The sequence below is a fragment of the Vigna umbellata genome, chromosome 1, assembly GCF_029865625.1.
Source record: "Vigna umbellata cultivar VRB3 chromosome 1, Vumbellata_1.0, whole genome shotgun sequence".
In the NCBI taxonomy this organism is placed as follows: Eukaryota; Viridiplantae; Streptophyta; class Magnoliopsida; order Fabales; family Fabaceae; genus Vigna; species Vigna umbellata.
Genome location: NC_142165.1, coordinates 19,731,171 through 19,737,495, shown reverse-complemented (window position 1 = coordinate 19,737,495; position 6,325 = coordinate 19,731,171).

The following is a 6,325-nucleotide window of genomic DNA, read 5'->3' as shown; positions in this document are numbered from 1 at the left end:
CAGCTGTGTCTCAAATTAAAATATCAAGATATTATGAAGAGAAAAAATATATTCAAAGATTTCAAGTTATATCTCAAATTAAAATATAGTAAAAATCAAAACAGTTTCTATAACTAGTGAAAAACATAAAATAATCTATGGTCTCTAAAAAATTGTCTTCTATGATGAAGTAATCTCAATTTTAAAATTATTTACAAATATTACATATTAGCCTTTATGTCAATAAAGTGATATTGTATTTTTTTCAAATCTTCTGTTATTTTATGAAAATAATATGAACTTTATCAAAATAGCCTTCAGCTTCAATATCATTAACTAATTTTTCGATGAAAAATATTTTAAGAAATACAATATCAATAAAACACTTAAACCGTACAAAAAACATTAACATCGCCTTCAACATAAAATATCAAAACAATAAATTTATTGATTATTTTTAATATAATATTTAATTTTTTTTCATTTTTACTTTATGAAATTTAAACTCACATGTAAATTTTTCAACACTTCCACATCTCACTAGAAACCTTTTTGTTTGACGGATAAGGATGAAAGGTGAATTGTGATTACTCATATTCTCCACCATTCCTATGTCTTCTCCTTGTAATGAAACCTCTCAACCCAGCATCTTCCCAATTTCATTATCACCAGCTTCTGAACCTTAAAAACTTCAATAACATGTAAATATTTATTAAAAATTTATTAAAAAACTCTTCTTCCTTTTTTTTATTTATAGAAAATGCTTAAAAGTTAGGGTTATTTTGAAAGCTTAATTATAGGGTTTCCATCTAGAAAAACCCTCACATGAAATCGGTTCCATTTACCGGAATGGGGAAATTTTTTGAAGAGTTTAGTTTACTTGATCCATGTAGAAGCACGTGGGTTATCTTCTTTTTGTTGGAAAAAAATAGTATGAGTTTGAATGCTCAAAAGCAGAGCTGCTTTTTCATGCATGGAAGACTATTTGCAGCAATTCCCATTTTCTCCATTTGGCAATTCATTGTACTATACTCTCAAATTTTTATAACATTGTAGTTTTTCATATGCCATATCAGATTTCACTTTACACCACTCTGCTCCTTCCATCTTCTCTCCCCATAAAGAATATTCCACCTTTTTAGCTCAATATATCAAAATTAAATATCAATTCAACTTTTACATTTAATAAAAATAAAAGTAAAAAGTTAAGCATCATATAAAAAAATATTTATTTTATATTTTACTCGTTATTAAAAAATTAAACGAGTGAAATGAGAAAATCAAATAATATATTATGTAAATTTATTGTTATAATATAAATAAAAAGTCTTATTTCGAATAAAACTAAAAGATGAACATATGTTTATATACATATAAATACTTCCATGTAAGAGGATATTTTGAAGTGATACCATTAGCAAATTCATGAGAATTTAATTCAAAGTGGATAATATTTTATTATTGTGCAAATTTATGTTAAGAAGTGGATTTTAACTCTAACTCAACCTTACAAAACAAAACCAACTTGTAAGGTGAGGTTTGTATCACTTATATATTATAAACTGACTTTATCTTTGATCGATGTGGGACTTCCAACTATTTATGTGTATTGACCCTCCTTACATTTATAGTTTTAAGTTTTATATAGAAAATAATATTTATCTTTTTTAAATTCATGTCTCCCTGTTATAATATCTTTCGAGTAATCTTGACTCAAAAATAAAAATAGAATGGACTAGATTTTATTGTTTACGTGAAGAATCATTGGTAAATCTTATGTACTATTAGAATACAAGACTCGAAGAAGACCTTTGTCTAATAAAATTTAACATAAGATATTGTGTTCTAACTAATGCTTCGAAGACTTCTTTGTGAGGGAGGGAAACTTTTAATTGCTTTTATTTTTATACATTTCACATTGTCTTTATATCTCCACTGCTAACAAACTTTATAGCAACTTTTCCGTTTACAACGTGATTCTCCAACGCTAAGGAAACTTGATAGTAAGACTTTACGTGAAAAATAGTTTTACATTTCTATCTAATCATAAGTTAGGTATCGTATAAGTTTATTAATTATTAAAACAGTCATTTTGAAAGTTATATCAATAATGATTCACAATTTATGTACAAGTTTTTTGCGTTTTGGATGATTACTTTATGAGATGAAGTATGAACTAATTTGTTTAGTTTGATTGGTTGAAAATAAAATCTAAAAAAATATATAGAGAGAGGGGAGTTAATAGATATAAGTTATTTTCAATTGTATTATGAAATGAGTTTCTTTTCATCTTTATTTTATATTTTCTTTTAGTTTCACGATGAATGGCTACCATTATTATATTAAAATAAAATTAATGGTGGCAAGAAAGAATAGCTTTCAACTTTTACATACTTAGGGACATTTGGTAAAAATAACAATAATTTCTTAAAAATTTGAAGATGGAAATATTTAAAACGTAATATTTTTTGTAAAACAAATAATCGATGGTATTTGCTTAGCTATTTTTTCTCATAATTAATTTCAGGGAATATTTGAAAATTCAACATTTTCAAATTAAAACTTATTTTACTATAGTGTATCATGTTACTTTTGTATATCATTTGAGGTGATAGTAACTAATGTTTCTAATAAAATAGTCTGTTTTCTATTTATAGAAAAATTATATAACATTCTCGAAAATGTGTAGCACCAACCAACTACATTTTTAAGAAATGCATTTTTCAAAATTTATGATTCTCTTAAAGGTAAAAACAATTACTGTTACGCTTGGTCCTTTATTGCAGCTGGTGATCCTTTGCGTTGGAGGCTATTGATTCCTGCACCCTGAAAATTAGTAAGAACACTCCCCTAATAATATGAAAAGACTCAAACATCCTTTAGTTCTGGAAAGCCTTTTTATAAAATTTGGTTCGGAACACATTTCATACCTTTCAAAAGTAATATTTCCGGAAGTCACTTTTCCATAGGATGAAATGGTCATTTCAAGAGTTTTGAGGAAGTGCGTGAAGAAATTGCTGAAGTGGGGGAAGTAAAAGCCTGAGTTGTGAAATTGGGCTCGGTTAGTGAGGGGATGGTTGGGTTAATAGGTTTCCACGGTTGCTCTCCACTACCACCGAACGTTCTATGCACCACATAATACATAAATTAAATTAATAAAAATTATTTTATTAAATAAAATAAAATTAATTTATAAATAATTAAGTAATAATTTTAAAAAAATTAAATAATATTTAATACTAATTTAAAATATAATAAATTAAAAAACAAAAAACTAAAAAAAAAACTATAACGTCGCCACATCCTTTAAACGGATGTGGCACATTCGTTTTAATAAATTTTTTAAAAATATTTTTTATTATTTAAATAATAATACATAAATTAAATTAATAATAATTATTTTATTAAATAAAATAAATTTAATTTATAAATAATTAAGTAAAAATTTTAAAAAAATTAAATAATATTTATATATTAATTTAAAATAAAAAACTAAAAAAATAAAAACTATAATGGATGTCGCCACATCGGATGTGACACATTCTTTTTAATAAAAATTTTAAAAATATTTTAATTATTATTTAAATAATTACATAAATTAAATTAATAATAATTATTTTATTAAATTAAATTAATTTATAAATAATTATTTAATAATTTTAAAAAATAAATAATATTTATATATTAATTTAAAATACAATAAATTAAAATATTAAAAAAAAAACTCAACGAATGTGGCATATCCGTTAAAGAATTTTTTCTTCAACGGATATCGACATCCGTTTGAGAAAAGAGGTGGGGGTGTAAGATATTTTAAAATATGAAGAATAGTTTTGAAATTTTAAAAAACTATGGTGGTGTAAAAAGTAATGTGGGGTGGTGTAGGGAGTAACCCTCGTAGGTTTCATGTAAGCCTGGGTTCTCTCATAGCAACCCTTTTCTTTCACCAAAAAATTGTTTATTAATGGGCCTATGAATTGGCTTCAAACTATAATGGGCTTTCATTCAACATTATATATTCTTCCAAGGATGTTGCTCCCTCCACCACCATCCTATACTTCCTCCACCTCTCCACATTATTTTAAATACAATTATATCCTTAAGTTAAAAAGATTTTTACTTTTATCCTATTTTAAATAATTTGAAACCCTAATTTTACTTTCTCAGCACCCACCCACGGAACTCTCTTCTCCTTTTCCCATTTCCGTTTCACCTCCCGCGCTTACATTCCTTTTTCTTCTGAGTTTTTTTTTTTGTTTGAAAGCTTCCATTGCCGCCGTAGTGTGAAGGAGTGTCGCAGCCGTGGCGTGGAGGAGCGTCCAGAGCGTCGACCAACGTGAGGAAGTATACATCAACGGAGGTGACATCCTTCAACGGATGTCCCCTAATAAAACAAACCCTAAAATAAAAAACATAACCTTTAAACGAAGGTGACATCCTTCAACGGATGTCAACATCCGTTTAAGGAAAAACGAATGTCAACATCCTTTTAAGGAAAAACGGATGTCGACATCCGTTTTACCTTAAACGGATGTTGACATCCGTTGAAGGATGTGACCTCCGTTTAAAGGTTACGTTTTTTTATTTTAGGGTTTGTTTTCAAGGTTTATTCGAATACGCACCTAGAGGAAGCACGACAAGCACTGCACCACGAGAGCGAATGCACCACGAGAGGGAGACTGCTTGATAATTCTTTCCACTACCACCAACCTTTGCAACTTGTAGTATCTCACAACGACGAAAGAAAGAGAGAAAGAAGTATAATGTTAAAGAAAAGTATTTTACTCATGTACAGGATTAGAATAGGTTATTAGTGAAATAGATTATGAATGGGTAAAATTAAAAAATAATAACCCTAAAAATAAAATTTTACTGAGGAACAAAATAGTAAAAGGGAGATGGAGAGAGAAAGGTGTGGTGGTGGAGGGAGCAACACCCATTCTTCCAATTACTGTTTGTGGTAACAATCCACTAAGAATGCAGTACAAAAAATACAATATAAGCTTAAATAATCGCTTTAATTGATTACATTATCAATAAATTGAATAGAATACGCTACAAAACAGTTTCATAACATCACGTTATACAATTGAATGAGCATGTGTGAAAAAAATTAATCTAGAAAAAGAAGTAAGATATAGTCAAAATCCAATATATGTGTGTATATATATATATATATATATTATATATATATATATATATTTGTTAACGTTCGTATACCTGTTTTTCAGTTGGTACATTTTAGCAATGTGTACCGGATTTTAGTAGACAAAAATACCCTTATATATCATGGATTCTAAGTTTTAAGATTAAGGGTATTTTAATAATTTTCATTCCTCTCTCATTCCTCTCAACCCTTTCTCTTTAATCTCTCTCACTCCAACATTTTCTCTGTCATCCTACTGTAGTCCCAATTGAAAAAATAAAAAACACTTGCCGTTAAACAATCTTACAAAAAATGATTTTATAATGAGTTTTCATTTTATAATTTTTGTCTTACTAATTTTATCTAATTTTCACAAGCATAATGACATCAAAGGAATTGGTAATTGGCCTGGAAAAAATCAGAAACACTCGTTGTTAAACAATTTCTTACAAAAAAAAATGATTTTATAATAAGTTTTCATTTTATAATTTTTGTCATATATAATTTTATCTAATTTTCAGAAGCATAATGACATCCGAAGGAATTGGTAATTGGCCTGGAGGGTTTTTTTATTTAGAGATGATGATTCAACATATGCAGATGATGAAATTAAAGAGGTTAGTGAAGATGAATGAAAATTATTAAAATATCCTTAGCCTTAAAATTTAGAATCCATGATATATATAAGGGTATTTTTGTCTACTAAAACCTGATACACATTGTTAAAATGTATCAACTCAAAAATAGACGCGTAAGCAAACCATATATATATATATATAAAGTTGTGTGACAAAATATATATTCCTTTCATTTCTCAATTCTTTTTTTTATTCTTTTTTCAAGACTATCTTCGTATTCACTCAAATACGTTTTTTCTTTTCTTCTTCGTGAAAATAAATCTAAAAGTTAATCATTGTAGTGTTAAATAACAAATTGAGTTTGTGTATACATAATTTATTCATCAAATTAATTTTGATTCGCTCAATGAAATATTTTTACCCAATGAAAATCTATAAAAAAATGGAATTCGTATTTTTTGATAAATTTCATTCATTCAAATAATTTAGTTCGATCAAAATATAATTTTTGCTCAACAAAATTTCTTGTAAATGAAAAAAAATGATTGTTTTCTCTATATTTAATCTAATATTGTGATAAAAAAAAAGTGGAAGTCATATGCTAAACTCCAATCATGCAAAG